Below are 17442 nucleotides of genomic sequence, written 5' to 3'. Positions count from 1 at the left end.
TGGATAATCGGCGTTCCACTGTACTATTTTTCTTTTTACAAAAAGGGTAGTGGACGCTTGCAATAGTCTCCCGATACTGGTGGTGGGGACAAAGACTGTGTCTGAGTTCCAGAAAGTGTGGGACAGGCACATGGGATCTCTTAGGGAGAGGAGAAGATGGTGGATGCTGTGGATGGGCAGACTGGATGGGCCATTTGGCCTTTATAGTCAACATAACAACTGGCTAGGCAACTTCATCAAACTCTCCTCATCCTACCTTAACTTCAGAAAACTAATTAAACCAAACCTGTTCAACTGATTTGTAACCAAGAACCCTTAAACCCTCTACTGTACCCCTTTTCACATCTTCTTGTTTCCCCACATTGTGTATTTATGTAACAAAATTCCTCACTGTTTTTTTTTTTTTCTCGCTGTATTCAAAATCTCCATTGTTATTTACATTCGCTGACTATCCAGCTCTTCTTGTTGTAAACCGCCTCGAACTACTATGGCTTTGGCGGTATATAAAATAAAATTATTATTTATCTGCCTTCATGTTTCTAAGAATAATATGCCTAAATAGTGCCAATAATTGGCAAACACTTCATAACTGATGTTAACCAAAATTAATTGGACGTCATATGTGTAACTCGGTAGGCGCGATTCTATAAAAATTATGCATTAGTTCTAGTGCATTTGGTTCTCAGGGGATCTCAGGTGTAGTTTAAGTGCAAGTTTATAGAATATGCATCAATTGTGCACAACCTATCACAGGCATTTAAGCTTTGTTTTATCTGACCTAAATAGCTGTGCTTGTTACGCATCGCACAGCGGCACTTAGCGTGATTCTATAAATGGTCGTTCTAGTCAGCACCAATATTTTTAGACGCAGCCCACAGGTATAAAATAAGACATGTAGCATTTAGTGTGAGCCACGCTTTAGTAAAAGGGTCCCTAAAACATGTCCCACAAGTTTCTAAAGAGACACATCTAGTGTGCAAATGCCGCTTTTAGGTACAATGCTAAAATGAAGTGTTATACGGCTTTAGAAAATGGTTTTCCAGATTGATCTGGTGTCTTAGTAGTAGCGTTGTACCGAATGTGTTTGCTTCAATTTGTAGGGATGGAGATCTCATAAGTTCTGATCCAGGGCATCAGAACACTGGCGGGGTCCGCACGCAGGCGGTTCTGAGTGCAGGCCAGGTCGGCACACCGACCTAGGCCCTGTGTGCGGATCTGGGCCTGTGTGTGGATCCAGGCCTGGGTTTGGTTCTGAGGCCCTGTTTCTCATTTCCTCTCCCGGACTGCCACGTATACATTCTAAGCAAGGACAAGGGTTGCACCTTGAGCAGAAGGCTGAGGCATTCCCCCCTCCCTTGCCACATATTAACCTGACATACATTTACCCTTTTTCTCTTATCTTGTTTAAGCATCCCTTATATGGGCAACAATCATACTTTGCCTGAGCAAGGCTAATCAAGAGAGCTTAAGAAGCATGGACTGTCACATGCCATAGTAAGATTTGAGACATATCAGAAATGTACACATTGGGAATCACTTTATTATAACTGTTATTAAGTATTCATATGTCACATGAGATGGTAGCTTTGATATAGATAAACAATGTATTACCTTGGTTTAATCCTCACTGTAAATGCATTATGAAATTATAACCTTGTAGAGCATTAACTAAGTAATTAATGGAGATATGATTCTCAATAAAAAGAGGGAGAGACCATTCATTTGGAGCGCCTCCTCTCGACCCTAAGCCTGAGTGTTTGTGTTTCCTTTGTGGCATTCCTACATCAATTACCAGACCAAGGGCTCCTTTTAGCGCACGCCCAAAATTACCGCGCACTAGCAAAATTATTACCGCCTGCTTAAAAGGAGGCGGTAGCGGCTAGCGCACGCACTATTCCGTGCGTTAAGGCCCTAGTGCACCTTTGTTAAAGGAGCTCCAAGCGTTTTGCATTCCAGTTTTATTGGTGATGCTGTAAAGCAGGGGTAGGGAACTCCAGTCCTCGAGAGCCGTATTCCAGTCGGGTTTTCAGGATTTCCCCAATGAATATGCATGAGATCTATTTGCATGCACTGCTTTCAATGCATATTCATTGGGGAAATCCTGAAAACCCGACTGGAATATGGCTCTCGAGGACCGGAGTTCCCTATCCCTGCTGTAAAGGCAGAAGACTGGTTCAATAAAACCTCTCCCACCAGCAATTTCTTCCTCCTTCCTGCAGTTTGGGCATGCTGTTAGCGTTGTTGTCTGCATGTGTGCACTGCTCTCATACTTTTCTTTTTCTGTGCTGCATGTGGGATCAAGGTCCAGGTCCTGAGCATGAATCACTGTCACTTTTCAGGGAGGGAAGATGCTGGAAGGTATCACAGACTCCCAGCCATATTTTTAAAACTGATTTGCCACCTTTGCTAAACTTCTGAATTTAAAGTTGAAAAATTGGTTTTAATTTAGTCATTCAATTTAGTCCATCCTTCTGACAATGCTCAGAATGGGTTACAAAATAATATTCATAAAAATAAGACATACTAGAAATTGATAAAAATATACCAGAAGTTTCAGCCTGCTAAATTCTTTTCCACATAGTCTAATAGTCTTCTACTAAACCGCACTAGTGGTTTTAGCGCAGAGAGCCACGCTGAATGGCCCGCACTGCTCCCAACGCTCATAGGAACTCAATGAGCGTCGGGAGCAGCGCGGGCCATTCAACGCGGCTCTCTGCGCTAAAACCGCTAGTGCGGTTTAGTAGAAGAGGGGGATAGTCTAATATAATTACGTTTTTACAGCCTTATGAAAACCCAGAGGGTCGTCAATAACATTAGTAGTTATGGATCGCTAATATGCCCTAGAAGAAGTTCAATGCGATTTACAGTTTAGAAGAGCTTGCCCATAGCCAAAGATTACATTATTTCATTAGGGTTCATAACACAGATAAACTTGGGCCCCATTTTATGAAACCATGCTAGGCTTTTTTATCATTGGCCGTGGCAATATTAGCTCTGACGCTCATAGGAATTCTATGAGTGTCAGAGCTCTTACCACCACGGCCAGCAATAAAAAAATGTGGCTTCATTAAAGGGGATGGGGGTGGGTTTCTGTTCATGTAGACATATGATTATGGTTTGGAGAGAAGATTGCCTATATCCGCTGTTGCAGTCTTGATATTACAGGTTCTGGTATGAGTGTCACTTTTCCAGTTATCTACTGAGATAGGAGAGGTGATTTATGTCTGGTTTGGTTTCAAGTGGTTATATAGTCTGTTGTTTCTGGAGGGGGAGGGCAGCAAGGTATTTTCCAAATAGATAGGTTTTTAGGCCTTTATGAAAGTTTTAGAAGGAGAGGGTGTCCTTTAATTGTGCTGGTAAAGGATTCCATCATTTTGCGGCCAAGTATAGGAAGGTTGTAGAGTGAAGAGTTTTATATTTGATCCCTCTAGGATTTTGGAATCTTATTCTCATATGGTGGCTGATCAGGTTGCATTTGTCTTTGGGTGGTATTTTGATTAACTTCAACACTTAGTCTGGTGTTTTGCCATGGAAAATTAAAAAGATCAGTGTACATAGTTTAAGAATACAGCTTGCTTTGAAGGGGAGCCAGTGTAGTTTGAAGTATAGGGTGTCAGTTCCTGAGAAATAAGTCTACAATTTGAATGGTTTGTAGTTTTTCACATATATTTTCTTTGCATCCTACATAAAGGACATTGCAATAATCTAGTTGGGATAGTACCAGTGACTGAACAAAGATCTGAAAGTTTTCTTTGGTGAAGCAATGCTGAATTCATCTCAGTTTTCTCAGTGTTGTGAATATTTTCTTGGTTAACGTTTGCATTTGTGCATCCCAGGATAGGTTCTTGTCGAATATAATCCCTAGGATTCTCAGTTTTGATTCCAGTTTCAGTGGGGCATTACGCAATGTTATATCATCATTGGTGATTCTGGGTGAGCTTAATCGGTAAAAATGTGGGTTTTACTTAATTTTTAGTTTGTTTCAAGCTGCCAGTCCAGTCAGCAACTAGATGTTTTCTCTTTCTTGTAGAAAGGAATGCATATTTGAAAATTATCTGTGTAGGAGAAGAAAGTGAGGTCTTTCTTGTCTAAGAAGTGTCCTAGTGTTGACAATAGTATCTTGAAAAGTATTGGGTAGAGTGGTGAGCCTTGGGATACTTCACTTGATGCTGACCATTCTTCCAATCATTCTCCATTCCTTTTTATGCTGTATGTTCTGTTTGCTAGAAATCCTTCCAGCCAAGTGTGCACTTTACCGTTTATCCCTAGAAAGTTTAGGATCAGTAATAGGAGTTGATGGTCTACCACATCAAATATACTAAATTAAACTGTAGTACAAGGACTTGTTGTTCAGTGTTCATGCATGCTCTAATCTCGGATATCAGGGCACCAAGTAGTGTTTCAGTGCTATAGTGCGTTCTGACTGTGGGGTATGTAATAGTTTATGATGTTCCGGGTACTTTATGATTTGATTTGTTATCATGCTTTCTAATAGCTTGACATGAAGTGGGATTGAATCTATTGCTCTGTAATTCTTGATATCATTCATGTCTCCATTTTGATTTTTGGGATGGATGTTGGAATGATTTTTCCTAGGTGTTTAGGGAATATTCCTTTTTCTAGCGAGTCACAGAACGTCTAATAGATAATTGTAGTATTTTTTTTATTGTAGCATATTTTTGATTAATTCTTTTGTAGGAAAATTGGGCAGACATCTAATGAGCATTATGTTTTGGCTTCTATAGTCTGGCATCTTTCCCTTTCTATTTCATTCCTCAAGTCCAGTCTCTCTCTCTCGAATCAAACCCTGCTCCCCCAAGTCCAGAATCTCCCCTTCGCTGCTCCTTTCCAACCCCAGGGTTTATGACCGCTCTCCAGCACCAGCCCTCCACCACTTCGAGGCCCCCTCTCAGGCATATACCATCTACGCAAAAAAAAATCCAGAAGGCCAACCACCCCAATTGCCAGCACTGGACAACAATGGAGGACCCCAGGGACGAGAGAGAGCAGGTGGAAGATGCAGGACTTTCACGGTGGAGGAAAGAAAAAAGAGTGGACTCCAGGATAAATTTACCGTGTGTGAGCAAGTCAGCATTAGCGGCCAAAGTGCGCATGAGTGAATTAAGTGCTGCTGCAAGTACAACTCAGGTAGTTGACATCTTCAGCTGGCAGGGCTAGGCATCCCCACCAGCCATGAAGGCAGAGGGATCCCGAGCTAAAAGGTGAGCCTCCCCCCATGGCTGTATCACTGCTAAGCACGAGAGAATACTCCATGGTGAAAGCAATCATTGTCACAATCAGGCGACATTCAGGTAAAAATCTCTCGGCTAAGGCTAGAACCAGAAAGATTTCTGGTTTCAATTTGACAGTTCTTTGGATAAGACAAAGTGAGGATCATTTTTGGCCACTTGGTAGAATCAACAGAGAAGGTTGCTGCAAAATACTTCCTACAGTGTTATCAAGTACAGCCCACTTTATACAGTGGTAGGTAGAGTATATCAGCAGTAAATGGAAATATACACAGAAGCATTTGGGATTGAAATATTGAGCTGTTATGGCTTCTATTCAACAGTGGTCTTAAAAATACAATACACTTCCAATTTGATTTTTTTGTGGCACAGAATAAAGAAGTCATATAACACACACACTCAAAAAAAATGTGATTCCAGTTTCTTTCACCAGAACGTAGAGAGAGAGGAGACATGATTGAGACGTTTAAATATTTCACAGGCCGTATCGAGATGGAAGATGATATTTTCTTTCTTAAAGGGCCCACGGCCATAAGAGGGCATCCGCTGAAACTCAGGGGTGGGAAATTTCATGGTGAAACCAGGAAGTATTTCTTCACCGAAAGGGTGGTTGATCATTGGAATGAACTTCCACTGCAGGTGATTGAGGCCAGCGGCGTGCCAGATTTAAAAAAAAAAAATGGGATAGGCATGTGGGATCTCTTGGGGGGTGAAGTTAGGGGGGTGGGTCATTAGGGTGGGTCTTTAGAGTGGGAAGACTTGATGGGCCGAGGCCCTTTTCTGCCGTCATTTTCTATGTTTCCAAGTCCCCAAAATTAAACTAAGCAAAAATAAAAATCCACACTCAGTGCTCAGAATGGGTTACAAAATAACTTTCATTAAAATAAGACATAAAACAAATTGATCAGATATCAAAATACACCAGAAGTTTCAGCCTGCTAAGTTCTCTTCCACTTATCTGTGCTAGTCTAAAAGCTATAAGTTCTTACAGGCTTACGAAAACCCAGAGAGTCATCAATAGATCTCAAGGCAAGATAAAAAGCTGTATTTATTAGGATCCTGTGTTAACACCTGCTATAAAATTTTGGGAACATTTTATTCTCCCTTTGAAGGGTGTTAAACCAAAATGCTGCTCGAAAGCTGCGTCGTGTCTTTATTCCTGGCTCTAACACAGGAATTTGCCTGAACCTTGGCTTCATTTCTTCTTCTTAGTCTTATTTGAAATCTGTTTTTGTTCCAATACTTTAATCTGTATTTTTATATTAAATTATTAGAGCCAGAGTCTCCATCCAATTCTTTAAATGCCTGTTTTAAACAAATAGCCACCTAAAAAAAATTAGCTTTCAAACCTTTACAAAATGAAGATTTTTCATTAATGAAATATGACTAGCATTTCTTTTTATTGTTTAACTCCACCAGCTAAAAAGGAATGAATTAATACTATTATCAATGGTTTGAATACATAATGCACAAACTATTATGCAAGTGACTACAGAGACCTGAAGTTTCATTTGACCTTTGTTCAGATAAATTCTTCTTATGACCATATTTGAGATGGACAAAATCACATCACTGATATGAATAACATAGTGAGTCAGGAAATTGATGTGATGTGAAGTGTTGACATTTCTCTTTGGGGGGGTTTTCCCCCTCATACAGAAACCAGAACTCCAATACCATAAATACAGAATCAGAGAATGAGTACCAGAACGAAACAAATTATCCTGCCGTTGTATCGGGCAATGGTGCGTCCGCATCTGGAGTATTGCATCCAATATTGGTTGCCATACCTTAAGAAGGATATGGTGTTACTTGAGAGGGTTCAGAGGAGAGCGACACGTCTGATAAAAGGGACGGAAAACCTTTCATACGCTGAGAAAGATTGGAGAAACTGGGACTCTTTTCCCTGGAGAAGAGGAGACTTAGGAGGGGATATGATAGAGACTTACAAGATCATGAAGGGCATAGAGAGAGTAGAGAGGGACCAATTCTTCAAACTTTCAAAAAATAAAAGAACAAGAGGGCATTCGGAAAAGTTGAAAGGGGACAGATTCAAAACGAATGCTAGGAATTTTTTCTTCACTCAACGTGTGGTGGACACCTGGAATGCGCTTCCAGAGGGCGTAATAAGGCAGTTCAAGAAAGGATTGGACAATTTCCTGCTGGAAAAGGGGATAGAGGGGTATAGATAGAGGATTACTGCACAGATCCTGGAACTGTTGGGCCGCCGCAGGAGCGGACTGCCGGGCACGATGGACCTCAGGTCTGTCCCAGCGGAGGCATTGCTTATGTTCTTATGAGTACTTGGAAGATCAAGCTTTGCTCGGGGAAGCATTAATTATGTCTTGAAATCATAACTGCCCTCCTGTGCATTTGTGAACTGTACAGGTTGTGTGTTGAAAAATCAGGCTTTTATCAGCATAACTCCCCTGCTTTATGTATGCCAATCTTTTAATTTTCCTCAGGTTGTGCTGAAATAATGGTTTTATCAGTTTTTTTTGAGTCAGCCAGGAGAGGAGGTGGGAGAGATCCCTCCTATCCTGGCCCACCAGGTCTTAGGAAGCCCGGCAGAGACTGCAAGGCATCAGGAGGGAAGGAGAGGGGAGGGGACAGGGTGCAGAGACTGGCAGGGAGGGAGGGTGACTGGAATCAGAGCAGGGCAGGGGAGGGAGTGGGGCTGGGTATAATCTAGCAGGGCAGAGTACTTGAATATTAACCCACCAGTTTATATTTGCGTCAACCTTTTTCATCCTTTCGGTGGGGGGGGGGTGCGGTTACCTTGGTTTATATTTGGGTCAGCTTATATTCAAGTATATACAGTAACTTCCCTTCTGTGCGTTTGGGTACGTTACACAAAATACACAATTCACAACCTCATGGTTTTATCAGCCAAAGTTCTCTCCTGTCTTTTTCCTCAGGTTGAGTGTTAAAATCTCAGTGTGTTCTAAGCCTCATTCTGGTGCTCCAATAGCCTTTCTCAGAGCATTCCAAACCTCACTCTGATGCTCCAAAAGTCTATCTCAGGGCTAGATGAACAAATATGGTCGCTAAGACCATGTGGGTCGCTATGGGCCGATTTTTTAAGAACATAACATAAGAACATAAGAATTGCCACTGCTGGGTCAGACCAGTGATCCATCATGTCCAGCAGTCTGCTCACGCAGCGGCCCTCTGGTCAAAGACCAGCGCCCTAACTGACACTAGCCCTACCAACGTACGTCCTTGTTCAGCAAGAACTTGTCTAACTTAGTCTTGAATCCCTGGAGGGTGTGTTCCCCTATGACAGACTCCGGAAGAGTGTTCCAGTTTTCTACCACCCTCTGGGTAAAGAAGAACTTCCTTACGTTTGTGCAAAATCTATCTCCTTTCAATTTTAGAGAGTGCCCTATCTTTCTACGTTGGAGAGGGTGAACAACCTGTCCTTATCTACTAAGTCTATCCCCTTCAGTACCCTGAATGTTTCAATCATGTCTCCTCTCAATCTCCTCTGTTCGAGGGAGAAGAGGCCTAGTTTCTCTAATCTTTCGCTGTATGGCAGCTCCTCCAACCCCTTAACCATCTTAGTTGCTCTTCTCTGGACTCTTTCGAGTAGTACCGTGTCCTTCTTCATGTACAGCGACCAGTGCTGGATGTAGTACTCCAGGTGAGGGTGTACCATGGCCCAGTACAATGGCATGATAGCCTTCTCCGATCTGTTTGTGATCCCCTTCTTTATTATTCCTAGCATTCTGTTTGCCCTTTTCGCCGCCGCCGCCACATATTGATTGGACGGCTTCATCGACTTGTCGATCAGAACTCCCAAGTCCCTTTCCTGGGAGGTCTCTCCAAGTACCGCCCCAGACATCCTGTATTTGTGCATGGGATTTTTGTTACCAACATGCATCACTTGTCCACGTTGAACCTCATCTGCCATGTCGCAGCCCATTCCTCGAGCCTGATTATGTCACGTTGTAGATCTTCACTACTCTGAATAACTTTGACCAATTCTGAAACAGCAACCAATGTTCCAACAAGTTTGCATGCAAATGATTTTTGCAGAGGTATGCTGTAATCCTGTCCAATCGGTTGTTGCAAAAGTGATTTGGACACATGCAGAGAGCCAGTTTGGAGAAGCCCAAACACCTAAGTGGCAAGTGAAGCCCCAAAGCAGCCTCCTGCCACTCAGCTATTGGGGCTTTTTTCCATTTTTTTTTTAATAGCACAGATGCTATGTGTGTGTGTCACACACGGACAATATCTGTCCCCATTTAAAAAGAAAACTGCGAACAGCCCCCCCCCCCTGATGATGGTTCCTTCCCCCCTCCCCCCCGACAACCTCCAGAATCAAAATAGAGGCAGGAGGATTGCTCACTCCCTCCTGCTGCCACTAACTGTCCCCCCTGCAGGACCCCCCTCCCTGTACTTCAATACAAATTGGATAAATCCCCCACCTCCGCCCCGCCTGCTCAGAACAAAATCGGTAGGCACAGCTCTTATCTGTCTCTTGCTTGCTGTAAACTCTTCTCTTCTACCCTGCCTTTGAACAGCTGAGCCAGCAGGGGAGAAGCAGATTAGGATTTAAAAAAAAAAAAAAAAGCTCAAAAAATGGGTGTAACAATTGTTTGTGTGTTGTGTACATATGTGTCCCGCACATAGGCGGGGACATACACTCACATAACACATGCATAACAGTTATTGGTAGCTCCAGACCTGCCAGAAAAATTTGCTGCATACAAGCGGGGGTGTTCTTTTTGTGTATCACAAACAGAGCTCATTTAAATACTAACAAGCTCCTTAGAATGCATTTGCATAGGGATCTCAATGGTTGCTACCGGGATCAATAAGAGCTCCTGAGAACCCTTTTAAGCGCTGGAGGCTGAGCTTCCATGCCAATAAGACTGACTTAAGGTGTCTTACTGGCATGGAAAGCTTTTGAGCATTGGTGCCCGAGTTCGGTACAAAGATATTTAGCTGTAACTGAAAAACATGAATTTCATTAGCAAGACGAGAAGCTTTTTTTTGAATATACATCAAGTTCTGTGTGTGTAAGTGAGATCTATGCCCCTTCCACTTTGAACTTCTGAGCTATAAGGCTCCTCATGTAGGTGTTGAAAAACCCGGGCATGACAATTCAAGCTGCTAAAATTTTAGTTCACATAAGAGTTGCCATACTAAGACAAACCACTGTGATGATCAGCAACTTCCCATCCTAAACCCAGGTCATAAAGATTTAAAAAAGCACCGAGTCAGATCAGTGTCCAACAATGGAAAGTCTGGGTTAGAAGTACTGGCAGACCCAAAAAGTAGATCCTCTGCAAAGGGCTACAAATTACAGTCACTTTACGACTTTTCCTTTAGAAACCTTGTTTATTATAACATTGAAACTTCAGACGTTATCTTAAGTTCTGAAAATCACCCACATTTCTGTGGTATTGTTTTAAACAAAACATAAGCAAAAAAAAAATCCTTATTTAAACATATACACTGGAACAATTCTGGTTCAAAAAATTCATATAAACATTTTGACAGCTGCCACCAGTTAAGATAAGTATACCAGATCATCTTAAATTCAAATTTGTGCAAACTTTTCTCCTTACATTTTTGCCAGGCAACACAACAGAACCATTCTACTCTGTGGCCAAGCAGCACCGAGCAGAGCAGTTTGTCAGGCCAGCTAGTGGTCATCCACCGTAGGCATTTTGTGCATGGTGAAAGCAATCTTACTACTACTGTTTATCATTTATATAGTGCTGAAAGGCGTACATTTAATAGACATTCCCTATTCATAAGAAATTACAATCTAACTTGGACAGACAGACGACATATAGGGTTAAAGATACAGAACCCAAGGTGAAAGGCGTTAGGAGTTGAAGGCAGTTCCGAAGAGGTGGCTTTTAACTGGGCCTTGAACACTGCCAGATATGGATCCCGCCATAGGGATGCGGGCAGCTTGTTCCAAGCATACGACGCAGCAAGGTAGAAGGGACGGAGGCTGGAGTTGGCGAAGCAAGAGAAGGGAACAGATAGGAGGGACTTAACTGAATGGAGCTCATGGGGGGTAGGGGGGAACATGGGGGAGATAAGTGAAGAGAGATAGTGAGGGGCAGTAGAGTGAGTACATTTGTAGGTCAGTAAAAGGAGTTTGAATTGTATTCGAAAATGGATGGAAGCCAGTGAAGTGACTTTAGGAGAGGGGCAACGTGAGCGAGATGTCTAAGCAGAAGGCATGAGAGTAGCGAGTTGCAATAGTCCAAGTGTGATGTGAAATATCCCTTCAATTACAATGTTTAAAATAATAACTGGATAAGCGGTGAGCAAGCAGTCTCCCTTCTCTTCATGCATTAACTACATTCTTTATTACTAGCTGGATACTTTCTTTTATTTTTTATAACAGCAGAACACTTCCCCTCACCCTACTTACCTCTAGCCATTCCCAAAGAGACACTCAAACCTCTTGGTGAAACCTGGCCACAGCCCTGTTTATTGTAAAAGTAACATATTTAAATAACATTTAACATCTTAAATAACACAAGCAGATTACACAAACACAATGGTATCACCATTGTGACCATGATCCCAAGCTACCGTAACAGATTTAAATGGCCGCCAACCCTGCCGTCTAAGCAAGGGTCCGAGGGGTGGCATGTCCCCACATGCCCCATTGTCCAGGGTCATCCGACCCACCAGGCACGGCTCCCAGCCGGCCCACCGCTCATTCCTTGACGAGCCCAGCAGCCAGTAGCTCGGGATACTGCCACCCTAGCACCCACCCACTGACATAGCGGGCAGGAGGGCGGGAAAGTTGCCTTGGAGGACCGGAAACCGCTAGGGTCCTCCAAGAACCTCCCTTTAAATACTCCCTCCCACGATTCCCTTCAGCTACGGCCCTAACCAATCGGAGGTCAATCCCAAGGCGGGAAAGACCTCCCCTGCTGCAGACCTTACCGCTCTCACCCAACTGACCCCCCCCTTCCCACTTAACCGACGAGTGACCTCGCGGGCCTCCTAGCTCCGCGTTACAAGTCGCCTGTCGAGATGAGCTCTCGGACTTTCCATTAAAAAATAAATAAATTTGCTATACCACACTTCCAGAAAGGTCAACACGATATACAATCTAATATTAAAAAGACAGAAAGGAACTCCAAATTTTAAATAAAAGGACAGATACGAAAACACCATCTAGTAGTCACATATAACAATAAAAAAAATTCTCACTATGCAGAGATCCAGGAAGCCTCCAAGGGAATCATGCAAAAGTCAGTTTGAAGTAATGTGTTTTAAAGCGTCTTTTTAAAAGCTGGAAACACAAGGCCTCTGATTGAATGGAGTAAGTTGTTCCACAATTTAGGGCCTAAAAAGAAGAGATCTGGTTGGGATGTAGGCAGAAATCAAATTGAAAAGATATGAGGGAGAACTGTGGTGAAGAGATATATGGATAAGACATAGTAATAATAATAATTTTATTCTTATATACCGCCATACCGAAAAAGTTCTAGGCAGTTCACAACAAGGTGAGCTAATACATTGGATACAGATAAAATACAAATTAGAATAATGGACTTAAAAACATATAAAGATAGAAAGCATTTACAATATAATGGCAGGGAAAGAAGTAATACATAAAACCGATTAAATACATCAAGTTGAATATAAGGAACTTGATTGAAAAAATGAAGCAGAATGCATAAAGATACCAGCCTATCAAAGAGTTGAGTCTTTAACAATTTTCTAAAATCAAGATAGGAAGAGACCTCGAACATCAATTTTCCAAGCCATACATTCAATTTAACAGCTTGAAATGAGAGGGTTCTCTCAAGGAACTTCTTATAACGACAGGATTTTATGGAGGGATATGAAAACAAGTGCACTTTACATGGGGCTTTTTGGCGTGACTCAAAGAAAAATGAGACACAAGATACCCTGGCAACAAACTTGAAACTGATTTATAACAAATACAAGAAAATTTGAACAGAATCCTCGACTCTATCAGCAACCAATGGAGTTCCAAATTGAGATCAGTAACTAACTGGAAGCCAGCAGAGTGACTTCTGAAGGAGAGAACAGTGGTCAAAATGACACACACTACAGAGGAACTGTGCAGCAATATTGTGCAGTTGGTAGATGTTTTAATTCTGTTTGGGACAATCCCACATATATGACATTGCAGTTCCTTCCTATTTCTCCTACTGTAAACCGCGTCAAGCTCTACGAACGTGGAGATGATGCGGTATACAAACCTAAGGATTAGATTAGATTAATTTAAATGCAATACAACAAACAAATGCAAGAGAATGTGCAATGCCGAGCAATGGACAGAAAGCTATAGACTAGGGGTATGAAAGTAGAAAGCAAAGATGCAAAACTTGCCAAGAGGGACATGCATTGGTTGGAACAGCATTAAGTCAGCAGCACATCCAATGTCTTTTCATAGCATGAGCGAGAACACAAACTTAAACCTTTTTTTAAACAATACTAAACAAAACCTGGAAACACCACAGGAAACGAATGTTTTTGTCTGCACCCCGCTACAGGATGACTGATTTCTAGTTCATTCAGCTGGAAATGCATTTTTCTTCCAAACAGACTGACCCAGGCTGACCAACTAATACTCCTCTGGAAGACAGTGTCCACTGACTTTTCCCTAATACCGTGTGCTTTATCTATGATTCTTCCCCTCCTCTTCTCCCCCACTCCTCTGTCTCCTATCCAGTATTTAAGCTAAAGTTCCTTTCTTGCACAGTTTTCGTATTGTACACTACTTTGATACTGAACACAGAATGGTGGTATAGAAAGATGAGTAAAGAGCAAGTTTCAGAAAAAATATCCCCTACACCCCTGATGACTTATCTCCTGTTATATAGCTGTGCAATAACAAGATGGATATTAGCAAATTGTACTGATCAGCAAATCTTGGCGATACCTGTGTGGCTCAGCAGAGAGCACAGGTTTTAAATCTTCATTACTCCCTTATTATAGTAATAGTGGGCTTACTATATGGGATAAATATGATCTGCAGAGGATAAAGCTCTGTTTACTTAACATAAGAACATAAGCATCGCCTCTGCCGAGTCAGACCATAGGTCCATCGTGCCCAGCAGTCCGCACCCGCGGTGGCCCCCCAGGTCCATGACCTGTAGTGTTTTCACTTAAGACATTTTATCCTTTATAGTACCCCTTTAGCTATACCCCTCAATCCCCTTTTCCTTTAGGAACATGTCCAACCCCTTTTTGAAACCCAAAATCGTACTCTGCTCTACCACCTCCCCCGGAAGCACATTCCAGGTATCCACCACCTGCTGGCTGAAGAAGAACTTCCTAGCAATTGTTCTGAATCTGTCTCCCTTCAGTTTTCTTGCGTGCCCTCTTGTTTTTGTTTCCCCCGCCAGTCTGAAGAATCTGCCCCTCTCCACCTTCTCTATACCCTTTATGATCTTGTAAGTTTCTATCATGTCCCCTCTAAGTCTCCGTTTTTCCAGAGAAAAGAGCCCCAGTTTCTCCAGCCTCTCAACATATGAGAGGCCTTCCATGCCCCTTATCATTTTTGTTGCTCTTCTCTGGACCCTCAAGAGTGTCGCCATATCCTTCTTAAGGTACGGCAACCAGTATTGAACGCAGTATTCCAGATGTGGGCGTACCATCGCCCGATATAGCGGCAGGATAACTTCTTTGGTTCTGGTAGTGATTCCTTTTTTAATAATTCTCAACATTCTGTTCACCTTCTTGGAGGCCGCTGCGCATTGTGCTCCCGACTTCATTGATTGGTCCACTAAGACCCCCAAGTCCCTTTCTAGGTTGCTCTTCCCCAATACCATCCCCCCCATCTTGTAGCTGAACATCGGGTTTCCTTTCCCTATGTGCAAGACTTTGCATTTCTCTACATTGAAACACATTTGCCATTTATTTGCCCATTCACTCAGTTTGTTCAAGTCCCTTTGTAGTTCTTCACATTCTTCAACAGTTCTAACTCTACTGGAGAGTTTTGTGTTCTCCGCAAATTTTATGATTTCGCACTTCGTCCCCACTTTCAGTTCATTAATGAATATATTGAACAGCAGTGGTCCCAGCACTGACCCCTGCGGGACACCGCTCGTGACTGCTTCCCAGTCAGAGTAGTGTCCTTTTACTCCTACCCTCTGCTTCCTGTCCGCCAACCAATTACAGATCCATCTGTGCACTTCCCCCTCCACCCCATGGTTCCACAGTTTCCTTAGCAGGCGTTCATGGGGTATCTTGTCGAAGGCTTTTTGAAAGTCCAGATATATGATGTCTATGGGGTCACCTTTGTCCAATTGTTCGTTAATCCCCTCGAAGAAGTGCAGTAGGTTCATTTGGCAGAATCTCCCTTTACAGAAACCATGCTGGCTGGTTCTCATCTGATTATTTCTTTCTATATGTTCATTTATGCTGTCTTTGATTAATGATTCGGCCATCTTTCCCGGGACTGAGGTCAAGCTCACCGGTCTGTAGTTCCCCGGGTCACCTCTGGATCCCTTTTTGAAGATAGGTGTAACATTCGCTTTCCTCCAGTACTCCGGGACTACCCCTGTTTTCAAGGATAGGTTGCAGATCTTCTGTAGTAACTCCGCTATTTCGTCTCTGAGCTCCTTCAATATTCTTGGGTGGATTCCATCAGGTCCTGGCGATTTGTCAGTTTTTAGTCTATCTATCTGTTTGAGTACGTCCTTGAGGCTCACCTCTATTGATAATAATTTTTCCTCTTGATCCCCCTTGAAGGTTTTTTCCGGTTCTGGCACGTTGGTTCTGTCCTCTTTTGTGAAGACTGATGAGAAGAACGTGTTTAGTCTGTCTGCTACCTCCTTTTCCTCCTTTACTACTCCTTTTCTGCCTCCCTCATCCAGGGGTCCCACTTCCTCCCTTGCCGGTTGTTTTCCTTTCACATATCGAAAGAATGGTTTAAAATTTTGTGCCTCCTTGTCAAGTCTCTCATCGTACTCTTTGACATTCTTTTTGATGTTTCCTGTGCTCTTTCCAGTTTTCCTCAGTTTTAGCCTTTTTCCACTTCTTGAATGATTTTTTCTTGTTCCCTATCACCTTCTTAACTTCATTGGTTATCCATGCTGGGTCTTTTGTTTGATTCTTTTTGCTCCCTTTTCTAAATCTGGGTATATACAGGCTTTGCGCCTCGTTTACCGTGTCCTTGAATAAGGTCCAGGCTTGCTCCACCATCTGTGTTTTCCTGGAGCTGTTCTTGAGTTTTCTCCTTACCATTTGCCTCATAGCGTCATAGTTCCCTTTCTTGAAGTTAAACGCTGTTGCAATGGTTCTCTTCCTCTTTGGCATTTCTATTTCCACTTTGAATCGGATCATGTTGTGATCACTGTTTCCTAATGGTCCTACTACTTTCACTTATGGTTACACACAGGATAGAGTAAAATCAATGATTTTTTTTTAAACGGGCTATCTTTTTTATTTAAATCAGATTTTTCTTTAAATTGGATTGTTTTAAATAAAATGCTTTTTTTTTTTTTTTTTTTGGAAGAAAAATCTATGGCCCCCTTTTATGAAGCCATGTTAAGCTTTTTTATCGCAGGCTGTTACGGTAAAAACTCTGATGCTCATAAGAATTCTATAAGCATTGGAGCTTTTACCGCTGAGGCTGGTGATAAAAAAAAACCTAACGCAGCTTCATAAAAGGGGGGAGAGGTATATAAAGATAGTTTGCTATTTAAGATACAAAATAGGCCAAAAATTATTCATAATAAGGATCATGCATAATAAGGTTCATTTTTAAATTATGTAGCAAAAAGTTGTATGTATATTCATGCAATGTTTAATTTTTTGGGTAAATGAATTCCATTAATCCATTTATAATGTCACAGACAATTTTTCTTCTAGAACAGTGTTTTTCAACCTTTTTACACCTACGGACCTAAAAGAATTATTCTATGGACCGGCATCGGTCCGTGGACCGGCGGTTGAAGAACACTGGGCTAAGTCGTGGGCCAGACCCCGCCCATCTCTACCCCAGACCCCGCCCCCATAATAGTACTAATTGCACCTTGCATGTCCCGTGCCTCATCTGGAAGCCTTCCCTCTGACGTTGCAACGTCAGACAGAAGGCTTCCGGTTCAGGCGCAGGACGCCCGTAGGAGCCACTGCCTGTGGCTTTGTGCACTGAATCAGTTAGGAAGAGGAAGCTGGCTCGAAGATAACGCCGCATTGATCGCATCGTGGACCGGCGGTTGAAGAACAC

At 42.4% G+C, this 17442-nt stretch overlaps 1 protein-coding gene across 1 annotated transcript in view; it reads right to left on the bottom strand.

Annotated features, from left to right (window-relative positions):
• The window catches only part of PIK3C2A (phosphatidylinositol-4-phosphate 3-kinase catalytic subunit type 2 alpha), a 178718-nt gene that overhangs the window by 139866 nt on the left and 21410 nt on the right, over positions 1-17442 (bottom strand). The window lies entirely within an intron of this gene.

Source organism: Geotrypetes seraphini, chromosome 19 (genome assembly GCF_902459505.1).
Source record: "Geotrypetes seraphini chromosome 19, aGeoSer1.1, whole genome shotgun sequence".
NCBI lineage: Eukaryota > Metazoa > Chordata > Amphibia > Gymnophiona > Dermophiidae > Geotrypetes > Geotrypetes seraphini.
Note: the sequence above shows the minus strand (reverse complement) of the source record. Positions and strands in the feature narration are given on the sequence as shown.